Below are 17,262 nucleotides of genomic sequence, written 5' to 3' on the forward strand. Positions count from 1 at the left end.
ACCCAAGCCTTTCCCTTGAATTAAATGTAAATAAGAAATGAACCCCAGATGCACATGGAATCAATCATGTGTTTCCTTTGAGCCGTTTCAAAGACTGCTCAAGAGTTTACCTTGCACAGATGCGCAAAGATTAATGATGGGGGTGCACGCTTCAAGGCGCCTTACAACTGTAGGGACTGATTAGAGACAATTCGTAGCGCGTGTTCGTTTCCATATACGCCCCGTGTTGCAATGGTAGGATGCAGTCAAATACTGCTTGGACGCGTATCGGCATTCTATGCAACTGGAGGACTTGAGGGTTTTTTGTGCTTGGTTCTGTTTTCGTTGACATCGCATTCGTAAGAGCGTAAAAAAAAGGCAATTCCAGCATCTGACACGAATAAAAGGGCTATTGAAACTGCAGGGCTGCGCAGCTTCTAAGATCCTTGCACACAATTCTTCGTTATTATTACTTCCTTCTTTCTGTCTAACAAAGTTCCCTTTTCCTGACCGGACGGGGAGACTTTATCATTCCAACTTGAAGCCACCCTTAAGTCCTCTGAGGTGCGTTTGTCCGCTAGCATGCATTTTGTGAACGTTTTTTTTTTTGTTGTTAAACGGAAAGCGACTTTGAAAAAGGTTTCCGCCGCCGCCCGGCACTCTATGTTAGACTGTATCAAGAAGGCAGTGGCGGCGGCAGCAGCGACGCACGCTGCAGCCGTGGCCGAGTGGTTACGGCGATGGACTAGAAAGCCGTTGAGGTCTCCCCGCGAAGCTTCGAGTCCTGCCGCCTGCGGTGTGGTCGTGTGCCTGTGCAACAAAGGAAAAGCACCCGTTTTGCTTTTCCCGCGACTTTTAAAACGCTAAATCACTTGGACCTGCTGCCTTGGACATATACTATTCTGCGTCCACAAACGACATTTCGCACCTGGAAGCAGATAATGACTCTACGCGTTCGCATGTCTTGTGCCCTACTCCCAGCCTTTGAAAACCCAATTCATAAAGCTTAAAAAACCGACTCCATATGTCTTCCTAGTGTAGTGTGCTCTCTGAAGGCACCAGTTCTGTAGGGTTTGGGCATTTACGGGGACAATTATTAATTGTAGCAGTAAATCCCAAAATGATTCTTTTAATGGCTTTAGAATCCAACCTTGCGATATAACTCAAACAACGCACACACACAGGTACTAATACACGAGGATACATTTATTAATACATAGAATATGCATATAAACCTAACAGATCTTATCGAGAGGGTTATCAGAATACAAAAGGTATATATTCAGTCAGTTACGAAGAGTTACATATATCAAGAGGACATACGTTCAGTATATCATTCATTTAGACCGTTTCATAAAGTGAACTTGGTTACAACTTCTACATTAGATACTGAAAACAAGTACATAACTCTTAGGAATTAAATTGATATCAACTGGTTGAACCCAATTCATAAAGCTGAAAGAACCGACTCCATAGGTCTTCCTAGTGCACGAGGAGGAGCAGAGGAGGAGTGAGGATGGCGCAGATGACCACTCATTTTTACGCGCTCCTCTGGAAGGAATGCAAATAAAAGCCGAAACCCGAAAACAGTAGTGGCCATAAGAGGAAATACATCCGCGCGGCACGCCAGTGCTCCATGTTAGTATAGTGGTGAGTATCCCCGCCTGTCACGCGGGAGACGACGTAGCTTTTGTCCAATCAGATTCCAATGTGTGGGATCTTACGGAATTTCCCTTCTCCGTCATTTTCTGAGCCCTATTCCAAAGGGGCATCCTGTCCACTCCTCGATGCTTTTCGAAAACCCGCCAGTGTGTTTGATTAGTGTTGATTTGTTTCGAAAAAGCTCAAAGAAAAGAGGACCAATCAAGCTCTTTGTCAGGAGTGGGATTTGAAACCACGCCTCCAGGGAAGACTGCAACCTAAATGCAGCGCCTTAGACCGCTCGGCCATCCTGACATGTACCAGCAGCCCCAACCCGTCCCATGAGCAACCGCGATCCCACTGCGTTCCTTGATCATCGCACTGTCATTAAAGTTACATGGAGTGACATCAGTACTGAAACCTTTGAAAAATCTGTCGGCTATCATGACCCGTTTTCTTTGTGGAGTGAATGTTGCACACTTGCGATAAAAAGTTTGTGAACCCTTTGGAATGATCTGGATTTCTACATGAATGGCTCTTAAAATGTGATCTGGTCTTCATCTGAGGCATAATAATAAATAAAGACAGTCTTATTTAACAAACAACACACACGACAGTTTACATTGTCAATTCAATTCAATTCAATGTATTTCTAAATAGCGCCTTTCACAACAAGGTTGTCCCAAGGCACTCAACAATGGAAGTTGTTAAGAGCCTTGTGTCTAATATGACGCCTAGGTTACGTGCTGACTCTTTGAGGCAAATGTTTAAATCCTCTGAGTTAAGTGCAGAAGTTATAGTAGTCCTATCAGTATTGTTGCCTCCAATAAACAGCTCCCTAGTTTTATCGGAGTTGAGTAACAAAAAGTTTTCACACATCCAAGTCTTTCCTTCATTAATGCATTTAACTAAAGTGATAATAGAAGAGTTGTTGTTTGGTGTAAACGAAATGTATATTTGAGTGTCATCAGCATATGAATGAAAGTTCAAATTATGTTTTCGTGTTATCCTACCTAGCAGCAGCATGTAGAGAGAGAGAGCAATATTGGTCCCGGCACTGATCACCAAATTGAACTGGTGACGTTGATGAAGCAGTACAATTATTAGATATTTGAACAGAACGAAAACGATGAGTTAAATATGAAGTAAACCACTTAAGGACGGTTCCAGATAAGCCAACCTCAAACTCAAGCCTGTGTGACAAAACAGAGAGGTCAACCGTGTCAAAGGCAGCACTAAGATCTAGAAGCACAAGCACTGTTGCATTCCCCGCATCAGTAGCTAAGAGAATTTCATTTACGACTCTTGTTAATGCAGTTTCAGTGCTGTGGCCTGGGCGGAAACCAGACTGAAATTTCTCAAGTATATTATTTGAATCCAGAGACGATTGAAGTTGGGCCACAACTATTCTCTCAAGACTTTTAGATTGAAATGGGACCTTTGAGACAGGCCTGTAGTTGTTAAGAACTTGGGGATCCAAATTTGACTTCTTAAGGAGCGGTCTAACAACCGCTACCTTAAATTGATGAGGTACAACGCCTGACGCAAGGGATGCATTCATCATACTAAATATAGGTCCTGCCAGTCCTCCGAGGGAATCTTTGACTAGCTGAGTGGGGATGGGATCTAGCGAACAGGTGGTTGACTTTGTCTTACGTCTGTGTTCATGAGTCCACCATAAGAAGAAATCTGAACAGGAGTGGTGATCATGGGAGGTCACCACGGAGGAAACCACTGCTCTCCCCCACCAAAAAAACCACCACTGCCCCTCTCAAGTTTGCTAAAGACCACATGGATGTTCCACAGCAACTCCTGGAACAATGTTCTGTGGACAGATGTGACAAAAGTTGAACTTGTTGGTAAATGTGCACAGCGTTATGTTTGGAGATAACAAAACACTGCATACCAACTCCAAAACCTCATCCCAACTGGGAAGCATGGCGGAGGCTGTACGGCTTGCAATCATCGAGGGACCGATGAATTCCAAGTGGTATCAGGAAATTCTACAGCAGAATGTCAGGGTGTCTGCCTGTGATCTAAAACCCGAAAGACGCCGGGTCATGCAACATGACAAAAACAAAGGAGTACATCAACAACAGAGTGGCTGAAACAGAAGAAATTCCATATTTTGGGATGGCCAAGTAAGAGTCCTGACCCCAATCCCATTGAAGTGCTGTGGCGTGATCTGAAGCAGGCCGTTCAGCGCAAGACATCCCAAAAATATCCATGAACTGAAACAGTTTTGCATAGAAGAATAGGCCAAAATACCTCCTAACCGCTGCTCAGGTCTGATCGGCCGCTACAGAAAGTGGGGGTTGAGGTTTTTGTCAATAAAGGAGGTTCCACTAGCTCCTTAATATAAGGGTTCACGTACTTTTTCCATCAATGACCTCGATTGTTTAAACCATTTGTTCAATAAAGAAACAGCAATGTCAAATGTTGGGCGTGTGTTGTTTGTTAAATCAGACTATCTCTATTAATTATTATGACTTAGATAAAGATTAGATCACATGTTAGGAGCCATTCATGCAGAAATCCATATCATTCCGAAGAGCAGTTTACAAAAGTTTTTCTCACAACTGTATGTGAGAGAAAAGCAGGGACGCTCACTGAGTAAGGTGGGGTTGCAGCTTCGCAAATCGCAAGGACATTCGTACGCTCAAAAGGAGACAGGAGCACCCCAGATGGGACTCGAACCCACAATCCCTGGCTTAGGAGGCCAGTGCCTTATCCATTAGGCCACTGGGGCACACTGGGTTGCGTTGATCACGCTGATGAAAAGCCAGTTTATTTTTCCTTTGCTTTTTCAAAGGGATCCCCGGAATTAGGGAAGTTAGGCAGCAGAAGGTTTACTGTGACCTGAGAAGGACCGGCATCCAATCACAGTGGTACACACACACACGCGCTCTCACTGATCTGAGCTACATGGTAACCAAGATGATCTCAGGTGCGCCGAGCTGGTACGGAACACATTGAACTGATCGACGGCGAATTGTCTCTCAGACAGGCTTTTCACCTCTGAGCTCCCTGAATGACAGTGATCAGCTAGGTGGTGAAACAGTCAGCTGCTTCTAAGCCTTAAACAGCTGCATCTGAGCGCTTCCACAGAGAGATGATTTGAAAGCCGAACATCGCCCATTGGGAACACCTTACCATCACTAGTTTAAGAGACTCTTAAGGTCTTGCAGAGGTGCCTGTCTAATAGCATGCGCTTTGCAAGCTATAGGTGTTTAGGCTGAGGCGGAATGCCTGTTAACAAAATGTTTTTCTAAAGGGGCCTCGCACTCTTTTCCAAGCAGAGGTCCCCAACCCCACTGAGCGTCACAATGTAGTCATGTCCTAAGACGTCACCTGTTAGTCTCCATTTGTCTGCCACCAACACTGTAGGTTACGGGGTCACAACCGCACCCCGGAGAGCAGAGGAGCCGTTGGCGTTCTCGGGGCGCAGAGTGCTCTGAAGGTGGGGCGCTTGAATCTCGCTGTTGGAGGCCATCTGAAACTGACCCAAGCCTTTCCCTTGAATTAAATGTAAATAAGAAATGAACCCCAGATGCACATGGAATCAATCATGTGTTTCCTTTGAGCCGTTTCAAAGACTGCTCAAGAGTTTACCTTGCACAGATGCGCAAAGATTAATGATGGGGGTGCACGCTTCAAGGCGCCTTACAACTGTAGGGACTGATTAGAGACAATTCGTAGCGCGTGTTCGTTTCCATATACGCCCCGTGTTGCAATGGTAGGATGCAGTCAAATACTGCTTGGACGCGTATCGGCATTCTATGCAACTGGAGGACTTGAGGGTTTTTTGTGCTTGGTTCTGTTTTCGTTGACATCGCATTCGTAAGAGCGTAAAAAAAAGGCAATTCCAGCATCTGACACGAATAAAAGGGCTATTGAAACTGCAGGGCTGCGCAGCTTCTAAGATCCTTGCACACAATTCTCCGTTATTATTACTTCCTTCTTTCTGTCTAACAAAGTTCCCTTTTCCTGACCGGACGGGGAGACTTTATCATTCCAACTTGAAGCCACCCTTAAGTCCTCTGAGGTGCGTTTGTCCGCTAGCATGCATTTTGTGAACGTTTTTTTTTTTGTTGTTAAACGGAAAGCGACTTTGAAAAAGGTTTCCGCCGCCGCCCGGCACTCTATGTTAGACTGTATCAAGAAGGCAGTGGCGGCGGCAGCAGCGACGCACGCTGCAGCCGTGGCCGAGTGGTTACGGCGATGGACTAGAAAGCCGTTGAGGTCTCCCCGCGAAGCTTCGAGTCCTGCCGCCTGCGGTGTGGTCGTGTGCCTGTGCAACAAAGGAAAAGCACCCGTTTTGCTTTTCCCGCGACTTTTAAAACGCTAAATCACTTGGACCTGCTGCCTTGGACATATACTATTCTGCGTCCACAAACGACATTTCGCACCTGGAAGCAGATAATGACTCTACGCGTTCGCATGTCTTGTGCCCTACTCCCAGCCTTTGAAAACCCAATTCATAAAGCTTAAAAAACCGACTCCATATGTCTTCCTAGTGTAGTGTGCTCTCTGAAGGCACCAGTTCTGTAGGGTTTGGGCATTTACGGGGACAATTATTAATTGTAGCAGTAAATCCCAAAATGATTCTTTTAATGGCTTTAGAATCCAACCTTGCGATATAACTCAAACAACGCACACACACAGGTACTAATACACGAGGATACATTTATTAATACATAGAATATGCATATAAACCTAACAGATCTTATCGAGAGGGTTATCAGAATACAAAAGGTATATATTCAGTCAGTTACGAAGAGTTACATATATCAAGAGGACATACGTTCAGTATATCATTCATTTAGACCGTTTCATAAAGTGAACTTGGTTACAACTTCTACATTAGATACTGAAAACAAGTACATAACTCTTAGGAATTAAATTGATATCAACTGGTTGAACCCAATTCATAAAGCTGAAAGAACCGACTCCATAGGTCTTCCTAGTGCACGAGGAGGAGCAGAGGAGGAGTGAGGATGGCGCAGATGACCACTCATTTTTACGCGCTCCTCTGGAAGGAATGCAAATAAAAGCCGAAACCCGAAAACAGTAGTGGCCATAAGAGGAAATACATCCGCGCGGCACGCCAGTGCTCCATGTTAGTATAGTGGTGAGTATCCCCGCCTGGCACGCGGGAGACGACGTAGCTTTTGTCCAATCAGATTCCAATGTGTGGGATCTTACGGAATTTCCCTTCTCCGTCATTTTCTGAGCCCTATTCCAAAGGGGCATCCTGTCCACTCCTCGATGCTTTTCGAAAACCCGCCAGTGTGTTTGATTAGTGTTGATTTGTTTCGAAAAAGCTCAAAGAAAAGAGGACCAATCAAGCTCTTTGTCAGGAGTGGGATTTGAAACCACGCCTCCAGGGAAGACTGCAACCTAAATGCAGCGCCTTAGACCGCTCGGCCATCCTGACATGTACCAGCAGCCCCAACCCGTCCCATGAGCAACCGCGATCCCACTGCGTTCCTTGATCATCGCACTGTCATTAAAGTTACATGGAGTGACATCAGTACTGAAACCTTTGAAAAATCTGTCGGCTATCATGACCCGTTTTCTTTGTGGAGTGAATGTTGCACACTTGCGATAAAAAGTTTGTGAACCCTTTGGAATGATCTGGATTTCTACATGAATGGCTCTTAAAATGTGATCTGGTCTTCATCTGAGGCATAATAATAAATAAAGACAGTCTTATTTAACAAACAACACACACGACAGTTTACATTGTCAATTCAATTCAATTCAATGTATTTCTAAATAGCGCCTTTCACAACAAGGTTGTCCCAAGGCACTCAACAATGGAAGTTGTTAAGAGCCTTGTGTCTAATATGACGCCTAGGTTACGTGCTGACTCTTTGAGGCAAATGTTTAAATCCTCTGAGTTAAGTGCAGAAGTTATAGTAGTCCTATCAGTATTGTTGCCTCCAATAAACAGCTCCCTAGTTTTATCGGAGTTGAGTAACAAAAAGTTTTCACACATCCAAGTCTTTCCTTCATTAATGCATTTAACTAAAGTGATAATAGAAGAGTTGTCGTTTGGTGTAAACGAAATGTATATTTGAGTGTCATCAGCATATGAATGAAAGTTCAAATTATGTTTTCGTGTTATCCTACCTAGCAGCAGCATGTAGAGAGAGAGAGCAATATTGGTCCCGGCACTGATCACCAAATTGAACTGGTGACGTTGATGAAGCAGTACAATTATTAGATATTTGAACAGAACGAAAACGATGAGTTAAATATGAAGTAAACCACTTAAGGACGGTTCCAGATAAGCCAACCTCAAACTCAAGCCTGTGTGACAAAACAGAGAGGTCAACCGTGTCAAAGGCAGCACTAAGATCTAGAAGCACAAGCACTGTTGCATTCCCCGCATCAGTAGCTAAGAGAATTTCATTTACGACTCTTGTTAATGCAGTTTCAGTGCTGTGGCCTGGGCGGAAACCAGACTGAAATTTCTCAAGTATATTATTTGAATCCAGAGACGATTGAAGTTGGGCCACAACTATTCTCTCAAGACTTTTAGATTGAAATGGGACCTTTGAGACAGGCCTGTAGTTGTTAAGAACTTGGGGATCCAAATTTGACTTCTTAAGGAGCGGTCTAACAACCGCTACCTTAAATTGATGAGGTACAACGCCTGACGCAAGGGATGCATTCATCATACTAAATATAGGTCCTGCCAGTCCTCCGAGGGAATCTTTGACTAGCTGAGTGGGGATGGGATCTAGCGAACAGGTGGTTGACTTTGTCTTACGTCTGTGTTCATGAGTCCACCATAAGAAGAAATCTGAACAGGAGTGGTGATCATGGGAGGTCACCACGGAGGAAACCACTGCTCTCCCCCCCCAAAAAAACCACCACTGCCCCTCTCAAGTTTGCTAAAGACCACATGGATGTTCCACAGCAACTCCTGGAACAATGTTCTGTGGACAGATGTGACAAAAGTTGAACTTGTTGGTAAATGTGCACAGCGTTATGTTTGGAGATAACAAAACACTGCATACCAACTCCAAAACCTCATCCCAACTGGGAAGCATGGCGGAGGCTGTACGGCTTGCAATCATCGAGGGACCGATGAATTCCAAGTGGTATCAGGAAATTCTACAGCAGAATGTCAGGGTGTCTGCCTGTGATCTAAAACCCGAAAGACGCCGGGTCATGCAACATGACAAAAACAAAGGAGTACATCAACAACAGAGTGGCTGAAACAGAAGAAATTCCATATTTTGGGATGGCCAAGTAAGAGTCCTGACCCCAATCCCATTGAAGTGCTGTGGCGTGATCTGAAGCAGGCCGTTCAGCGCAAGACATCCCAAAAATATCCATGAACTGAAACAGTTTTGCATAGAAGAATAGGCCAAAATACCTCCTAACCGCTGCTCAGGTCTGATCGGCCGCTACAGAAAGTGGGGGTTGAGGTTTTTGTCAATAAAGGAGGTTCCACTAGCTCCTTAATATAAGGGTTCACGTACTTTTTCCATCAATGACCTCGATTGTTTAAACCATTTGTTCAATAAAGAAACAGCAATGTCAAATGTTGGGCGTGTGTTGTTTGTTAAATCAGACTATCTCTATTAATTATTATGACTTAGATAAAGATTAGATCACATGTTAGGAGCCATTCATGCAGAAATCCATATCATTCCGAAGAGCAGTTTACAAAAGTTTTTCTCACAACTGTATGTGAGAGAAAAGCAGGGACGCTCACTGAGTAAGGTGGGGTTGCAGCTTCGCAAATCGCAAGGACATTCGTACGCTCAAAAGGAGACAGGAGCACCCCAGATGGGACTCGAACCCACAATCCCTGGCTTAGGAGGCCAGTGCCTTATCCATTAGGCCACTGGGGCACACTGGGTTGCGTTGATCACGCTGATGAAAAGCCAGTTTATTTTTCCTTTGCTTTTTCAAAGGGATCCCCGGAATTAGGGAAGTTAGGCAGCAGAAGGTTTACTGTGACCTGAGAAGGACCGGCATCCAATCACAGTGGTACACACACACACGCGCTCTCACTGATCTGAGCTACATGGTAACCAAGATGATCTCAGGTGCGCCGAGCTGGTACGGAACACATTGAACTGATCGACGGCGAATTGTCTCTCAGACAGGCTTTTCACCTCTGAGCTCCCTGAATGACAGTGATCAGCTAGGTGGTGAAACAGTCAGCTGCTTCTAAGCCTTAAACAGCTGCATCTGAGCGCTTCCACAGAGAGATGATTTGAAAGCCGAACATCGCCCATTGGGAACACCTTACCATCACTAGTTTAAGAGACTCTTAAGGTCTTGCAGAGGTGCCTGTCTAATAGCATGCGCTTTGCAAGCTATAGGTGTTTAGGCTGAGGCGGAATGCCTGTTAACAAAATGTTTTTCTAAAGGGGCCTCGCACTCTTTTCCAAGCAGAGGTCCCCAACCCCACTGAGCGTCACAATGTAGTCATGTCCTAAGACGTCACCTGTTAGTCTCCATTTGTCTGCCACCAACACTGTAGGTTACGGGGTCACAACCGCACCCCGGAGAGCAGAGGAGCCGTTGGCGTTCTCGGGGCGCAGAGTGCTCTGAAGGTGGGGCGCTTGAATCTCGCTGTTGGAGGCCATCTGAAACTGACCCAAGCCTTTCCCTTGAATTAAATGTAAATAAGAAATGAACCCCAGATGCACATGGAATCAATCATGTGTTTCCTTTGAGCCGTTTCAAAGACTGCTCAAGAGTTTACCTTGCACAGATGCGCAAAGATTAATGATGGGGGTGCACGCTTCAAGGCGCCTTACAACTGTAGGGACTGATTAGAGACAATTCGTAGCGCGTGTTCGTTTCCATATACGCCCCGTGTTGCAATGGTAGGATGCAGTCAAATACTGCTTGGACGCGTATCGGCATTCTATGCAACTGGAGGACTTGAGGGTTTTTTGTGCTTGGTTCTGTTTTCGTTGACATCGCATTCGTAAGAGCGTAAAAAAAAGGCAATTCCAGCATCTGACACGAATAAAAGGGCTATTGAAACTGCAGGGCTGCGCAGCTTCTAAGATCCTTGCACACAATTCTCCGTTATTATTACTTCCTTCTTTCTGTCTAACAAAGTTCCCTTTTCCTGACCGGACGGGGAGACTTTATCATTCCAACTTGAAGCCACCCTTAAGTCCTCTGAGGTGCGTTTGTCCGCTAGCATGCATTTTGTGAACGTTTTTTTTTTTGTTGTTAAACGGAAAGCGACTTTGAAAAAGGTTTCCGCCGCCGCCCGGCACTCTATGTTAGACTGTATCAAGAAGGCAGTGGCGGCGGCAGCAGCGACGCACGCTGCAGCCGTGGCCGAGTGGTTACGGCGATGGACTAGAAAGCCGTTGAGGTCTCCCCGCGAAGCTTCGAGTCCTGCCGCCTGCGGTGTGGTCGTGTGCCTGTGCAACAAAGGAAAAGCACCCGTTTTGCTTTTCCCGCGACTTTTAAAACGCTAAATCACTTGGACCTGCTGCCTTGGACATATACTATTCTGCGTCCACAAACGACATTTCGCACCTGGAAGCAGATAATGACTCTACGCGTTCGCATGTCTTGTGCCCTACTCCCAGCCTTTGAAAACCCAATTCATAAAGCTTAAAAAACCGACTCCATATGTCTTCCTAGTGTAGTGTGCTCTCTGAAGGCACCAGTTCTGTAGGGTTTGGGCATTTACGGGGACAATTATTAATTGTAGCAGTAAATCCCAAAATGATTCTTTTAATGGCTTTAGAATCCAACCTTGCGATATAACTCAAACAACGCACACACACAGGTACTAATACACGAGGATACATTTATTAATACATAGAATATGCATATAAACCTAACAGATCTTATCGAGAGGGTTATCAGAATACAAAAGGTATATATTCAGTCAGTTACGAAGAGTTACATATATCAAGAGGACATACGTTCAGTATATCATTCATTTAGACCGTTTCATAAAGTGAACTTGGTTACAACTTCTACATTAGATACTGAAAACAAGTACATAACTCTTAGGAATTAAATTGATATCAACTGGTTGAACCCAATTCATAAAGCTGAAAGAACCGACTCCATAGGTCTTCCTAGTGCACGAGGAGGAGCAGAGGAGGAGTGAGGATGGCGCAGATGACCACTCATTTTTACGCGCTCCTCTGGAAGGAATGCAAATAAAAGCCGAAACCCGAAAACAGTAGTGGCCATAAGAGGAAATACATCCGCGCGGCACGCCAGTGCTCCATGTTAGTATAGTGGTGAGTATCCCCGCCTGTCACGCGGGAGACGACGTAGCTTTTGTCCAATCAGATTCCAATGTGTGGGATCTTACGGAATTTCCCTTCTCCGTCATTTTCTGAGCCCTATTCCAAAGGGGCATCCTGTCCACTCCTCGATGCTTTTCGAAAACCCGCCAGTGTGTTTGATTAGTGTTGATTTGTTTCGAAAAAGCTCAAAGAAAAGAGGACCAATCAAGCTCTTTGTCAGGAGTGGGATTTGAAACCACGCCTCCAGGGAAGACTGCAACCTAAATGCAGCGCCTTAGACCGCTCGGCCATCCTGACATGTACCAGCAGCCCCAACCCGTCCCATGAGCAACCGCGATCCCACTGCGTTCCTTGATCATCGCACTGTCATTAAAGTTACATGGAGTGACATCAGTACTGAAACCTTTGAAAAATCTGTCGGCTATCATGACCCGTTTTCTTTGTGGAGTGAATGTTGCACACTTGCGATAAAAAGTTTGTGAACCCTTTGGAATGATCTGGATTTCTACATGAATGGCTCTTAAAATGTGATCTGGTCTTCATCTGAGGCATAATAATAAATAAAGACAGTCTTATTTAACAAACAACACACACGACAGTTTACATTGTCAATTCAATTCAATTCAATGTATTTCTAAATAGCGCCTTTCACAACAAGGTTGTCCCAAGGCACTCAACAATGGAAGTTGTTAAGAGCCTTGTGTCTAATATGACGCCTAGGTTACGTGCTGACTCTTTGAGGCAAATGTTTAAATCCTCTGAGTTAAGTGCAGAAGTTATAGTAGTCCTATCAGTATTGTTGCCTCCAATAAACAGCTCCCTAGTTTTATCGGAGTTGAGTAACAAAAAGTTTTCACACATCCAAGTCTTTCCTTCATTAATGCATTTAACTAAAGTGATAATAGAAGAGTTGTCGTTTGGTGTAAACGAAATGTATATTTGAGTGTCATCAGCATATGAATGAAAGTTCAAATTATGTTTTCGTGTTATCCTACCTAGCAGCAGCATGTAGAGAGAGAGAGCAATATTGGTCCCGGCACTGATCACCAAATTGAACTGGTGACGTTGATGAAGCAGTACAATTATTAGATATTTGAACAGAACGAAAACGATGAGTTAAATATGAAGTAAACCACTTAAGGACGGTTCCAGATAAGCCAACCTCAAACTCAAGCCTGTGTGACAAAACAGAGAGGTCAACCATGTCAAAGGCAGCACTAAGATCTAGAAGCACAAGCACTGTTGCATTCCCCGCATCAGTAGCTAAGAGAATTTCATTTACGACTCTTGTTAATGCAGTTTCAGTGCTGTGGCCTGGGCGGAAACCAGACTGAAATTTCTCAAGTATATTATTTGAATCCAGAGACGATTGAAGTTGGGCCACAACTATTCTCTCAAGACTTTTAGATTGAAATGGGACCTTTGAGACAGGCCTGTAGTTGTTAAGAACTTGGGGATCCAAATTTGACTTCTTAAGGAGCGGTCTAACAACCGCTACCTTAAATTGATGAGGTACAACGCCTGACGCAAGGGATGCATTCATCATACTAAATATAGGTCCTGCCAGTCCTCCGAGGGAATCTTTGACTAGCTGAGTGGGGATGGGATCTAGCGAACAGGTGGTTGACTTTGTCTTACGTCTGTGTTCATGAGTCCACCATAAGAAGAAATCTGAACAGGAGTGGTGATCATGGGAGGTCACCACGGAGGAAACCACTGCTCTCCCCCCCCAAAAAAACCACCACTGCCCCTCTCAAGTTTGCTAAAGACCACATGGATGTTCCACAGCAACTCCTGGAACAATGTTCTGTGGACAGATGTGACAAAAGTTGAACTTGTTGGTAAATGTGCACAGCGTTATGTTTGGAGATAACAAAACACTGCATACCAACTCCAAAACCTCATCCCAACTGGGAAGCATGGCGGAGGCTGTACGGCTTGCAATCATCGAGGGACCGATGAATTCCAAGTGGTATCAGGAAATTCTACAGCAGAATGTCAGGGTGTCTGCCTGTGATCTAAAACCCGAAAGACGCCGGGTCATGCAACATGACAAAAACAAAGGAGTACATCAACAACAGAGTGGCTGAAACAGAAGAAATTCCATATTTTGGGATGGCCAAGTAAGAGTCCTGACCCCAATCCCATTGAAGTGCTGTGGCGTGATCTGAAGCAGGCCGTTCAGCGCAAGACATCCCAAAAATATCCATGAACTGAAACAGTTTTGCATAGAAGAATAGGCCAAAATACCTCCTAACCGCTGCTCAGGTCTGATCGGCCGCTACAGAAAGTGGGGGTTGAGGTTTTTGTCAATAAAGGAGGTTCCACTAGCTCCTTAATATAAGGGTTCACGTACTTTTTCCATCAATGACCTCGATTGTTTAAACCATTTGTTCAATAAAGAAACAGCAATGTCAAATGTTGGGCGTGTGTTGTTTGTTAAATCAGACTATCTCTATTAATTATTATGACTTAGATAAAGATTAGATCACATGTTAGGAGCCATTCATGCAGAAATCCATATCATTCCGAAGAGCAGTTTACAAAAGTTTTTCTCACAACTGTATGTGAGAGAAAAGCAGGGACGCTCACTGAGTAAGGTGGGGTTGCAGCTTCGCAAATCGCAAGGACATTCGTACGCTCAAAAGGAGACAGGAGCACCCCAGATGGGACTCGAACCCACAATCCCTGGCTTAGGAGGCCAGTGCCTTATCCATTAGGCCACTGGGGCACACTGGGTTGCGTCGATCACGCTGATGAAAAGCCAGTTTATTTTTCCTTTGCTTTTTCAAAGGGATCCCCGGAATTAGGGAAGTTAGGCAGCAGAAGGTTTACTGTGACCTGAGAAGGACCGGCATCCAATCACAGTGGTACACACACACACGCGCTCTCACTGATCTGAGCTACATGGTAACCAAGATGATCTCAGGTGCGCCGAGCTGGTACGGAACACATTGAACTGATCGACGGCGAATTGTCTCTCAGACAGGCTTTTCACCTCTGAGCTCCCTGACTGACAGTGATCAGCTAGGTGGTGAAACAGTCAGCTGCTTCTAAGCCTTAAACAGCTGCATCTGAGCGCTTCCACAGAGAGATGATTTGAAAGCCGAACATCGCCCATTGGGAACACCTTACCATCACTAGTTTAAGAGACTCTTAAGGTCTTGCAGAGGTGCCTGTCTAATAGCATGCGCTTTGCAAGCTATAGGTGTTTAGGCTGAGGCGGAATGCCTGTTAACAAAATGTTTTTCTAAAGGGGTCTCGCACTCTTTTCCAAGCAGAGGTCCCCAACCCCACTGAGCGTCACAATGTAGTCATGTCCTAAGACGTCACCTGTTAGTCTCCATTTGTCTGCCACCAACACTGTAGGTTACGGGGTCACAACCGCACCCCGGAGAGCAGAGGAGCCGTTGGCGTTCTCGGGGCGCAGAGTGCTCTGAAGGTGGGGCGCTTGAATCTCGCTGTTGGAGGCCGTCTGAAACTGACCCAAGCCTTTCCCTTGAATTAAATGTAAATAAGAAATGAACCCCAGATGCACATGGAATCAATCATGTGTTTCCTTTGAGCCGTTTCAAAGACTGCTCAAGAGCTTACCTTGCACAGATGCGCAAAGATTAATGATGGGGGTGCACGCTTCAAGGCGCCTTACAACTGTAGGGACTGATTAGAGACAATTCGTAGCGCGTGTTCGTTTCCATATACGCCCCGTGTTGCAATGGTAGGATGCAGTCAAATACTGCTTGGACGCGTATCGGCATTCTATGCAACTGGAGGACTTGAGGGTTTTTTGTGCTTGGTTCTGTTTTCGTTGACATCGCATTCGTAGGAGCGTAAAAAAAAGGCAATTCCAGCATCTGACACGAATAAAAGGGCTATTGAAACTGCAGGGCTGCGCAGCTTCTAAGATCCTTGCACACAATTCTCCGTTATTATTACTTCCTTCTTTCTGTCTAACAAAGTTCCCTTTTCCTGACCGGACGGGGAGACTTTATCATTCCAACTTGAAGCCACCCTTAAGTCCTCTGAGGTGCGTTTGTCCGCTAGCATGCATTTTGTGAAAGTTTTTTTTTTGTTGTTAAACGGAAAGCGACTTTGAAAAAGGTTTCCGCCGCCGCCCGGCACTCTATGTTAGACTGTATCAAGAAGGCAGTGGCGGCGGTAGCAGTGACGCACGCTGCAGCTGTGGCCGAGTGGTTACGGCGATGGACTAGAAAGCTGTTGAGGTCTCCCCGCGAAGCTTCGAGTCCTGCCGCCTACGGTGTGGTCGTGTGCCTGTGCAACAAAGGAAAAGCACCCGTTTTGCTTTTCCCGCGACTTTTAAAACGCTAAATCACTTGGACCTGCTGCCTTGGACATATACTATTCTGCGTCCACAAACGACATTTCGCACCTGGAAGCAGATAATGACTCTACGCGTTCGCATGTCTTGTGCCCTACTCCCAGCCTTTGAAAACCCAATTCATAAAGCTGAAAGAACCGACTCCATAGGTCTTCCTAGTGCACGAGGAGGAGCAGAGGAGGAGTGAGGATGGCGCAGATGAACACTCATTTTTACGCGCTCCTCTGGAAGGAATGCAAATAAAAGCCGAAACCCGAAAACAGTAGTGGCCATAAGAGGAAATACATCCGCGCGGCATGCCAGTGCTCCATGTTAGTATAGTGGTGAGTATCCCCGCCTGTCACACGGGAGACGACGTAGCTTTTGTCCAATCAGATTCCAATGTGTGGGATCTTACGGAATTTCCCTTCTCCGTCATTTTCTGAGCCCTATTCCAAAGGGGCATCCTGTCCACTCCTCGATGCTTTTCGAAAACCCGCCAGTGTGTTTGATTAGTGTTGATTTGTTTCGAAAAAGCTCAAAGAAGACCAATCAAGCTCTTTGTCAGGAGTGGGATTTGAACCCACACCTCCAGGGAAGACTGCGACCTAAATGCAGCGCCTTAGACCGCTCGGCCATCCTGACATGTACCAGCAGCCCCAACCCGTCCCATGAGCAACCGCGATCCCACTGCGTTCCTTGATCATCGCACTGTCATTAAAGTTACATGGAGTGACATCAGTACTGAAACCTTTGAAAAATCTGTCGGCTTTCATGACCCGTTTTCTTTGTGGAGTGAATGTTGCACACTTGCGATAAAAAGTTTGTGAACCCTTTGGAATGATCTGGATTTCTACATGAATGGCTCTTAAAATGTGATCTGGTCTTCATCTGAGGCATAATAATAAATAAAGACAGTCTTATTTAACAAACAACACACACGACAGTTTACATTGTCAATTCAATTCAATTCAATGTATTTCTAAATAGCGCCTTTCACAACAAGGTTGTCCCAAGGCACTCAACAATGGAAGTTGTTAAGAGCCTTGTGTCTAATATGAC

General features: G+C 45.2%; 7 non-coding genes across 7 annotated transcripts; all 7 read right to left on the reverse strand.

Annotated features, from left to right (window-relative positions):
- Positions 1 to 1,852: 1,852 nt before the first annotated feature.
- trnal-uag (transfer RNA leucine (anticodon UAG)) lies at positions 1,853 to 1,935 on the reverse strand. Its single transcript has one exon. It is a non-coding gene; the product is annotated as a tRNA-Leu (tRNA).
- A 2,361-nt stretch (positions 1,936 to 4,296) lies between these two features.
- On the reverse strand, positions 4,297 to 4,369 carry trnar-ccu (transfer RNA arginine (anticodon CCU)). The gene has a single exon. It is a non-coding gene; the product is annotated as a tRNA-Arg (tRNA).
- Positions 4,370 to 6,974: 2,605 nt separating this feature from the next.
- On the reverse strand, positions 6,975 to 7,057 carry trnal-uag (transfer RNA leucine (anticodon UAG)). Its single transcript has one exon. It is a non-coding gene; the product is annotated as a tRNA-Leu (tRNA).
- Positions 7,058 to 9,418: 2,361 nt separating this feature from the next.
- trnar-ccu (transfer RNA arginine (anticodon CCU)) lies at positions 9,419 to 9,491 on the reverse strand. Its single transcript has one exon. It is a non-coding gene; the product is annotated as a tRNA-Arg (tRNA).
- A 2,605-nt stretch (positions 9,492 to 12,096) lies between these two features.
- Positions 12,097 to 12,179, reverse strand: trnal-uag (transfer RNA leucine (anticodon UAG)). The gene has a single exon. It is a non-coding gene; the product is annotated as a tRNA-Leu (tRNA).
- A 2,361-nt stretch (positions 12,180 to 14,540) lies between these two features.
- trnar-ccu (transfer RNA arginine (anticodon CCU)) lies at positions 14,541 to 14,613 on the reverse strand. Its single transcript has one exon. It is a non-coding gene; the product is annotated as a tRNA-Arg (tRNA).
- A 2,149-nt stretch (positions 14,614 to 16,762) lies between these two features.
- Positions 16,763 to 16,845, reverse strand: trnal-uag (transfer RNA leucine (anticodon UAG)). Its single transcript has one exon. It is a non-coding gene; the product is annotated as a tRNA-Leu (tRNA).
- Between the last annotated feature and the right edge of the window lie 417 nt (positions 16,846 to 17,262).

This window comes from Atractosteus spatula, chromosome 24, assembly GCF_055471065.1.
Source record: "Atractosteus spatula isolate fAtrSpa1 chromosome 24, fAtrSpa1.hap1, whole genome shotgun sequence".
Taxonomy (NCBI): Eukaryota; Metazoa; Chordata; class Actinopteri; order Semionotiformes; family Lepisosteidae; genus Atractosteus; species Atractosteus spatula.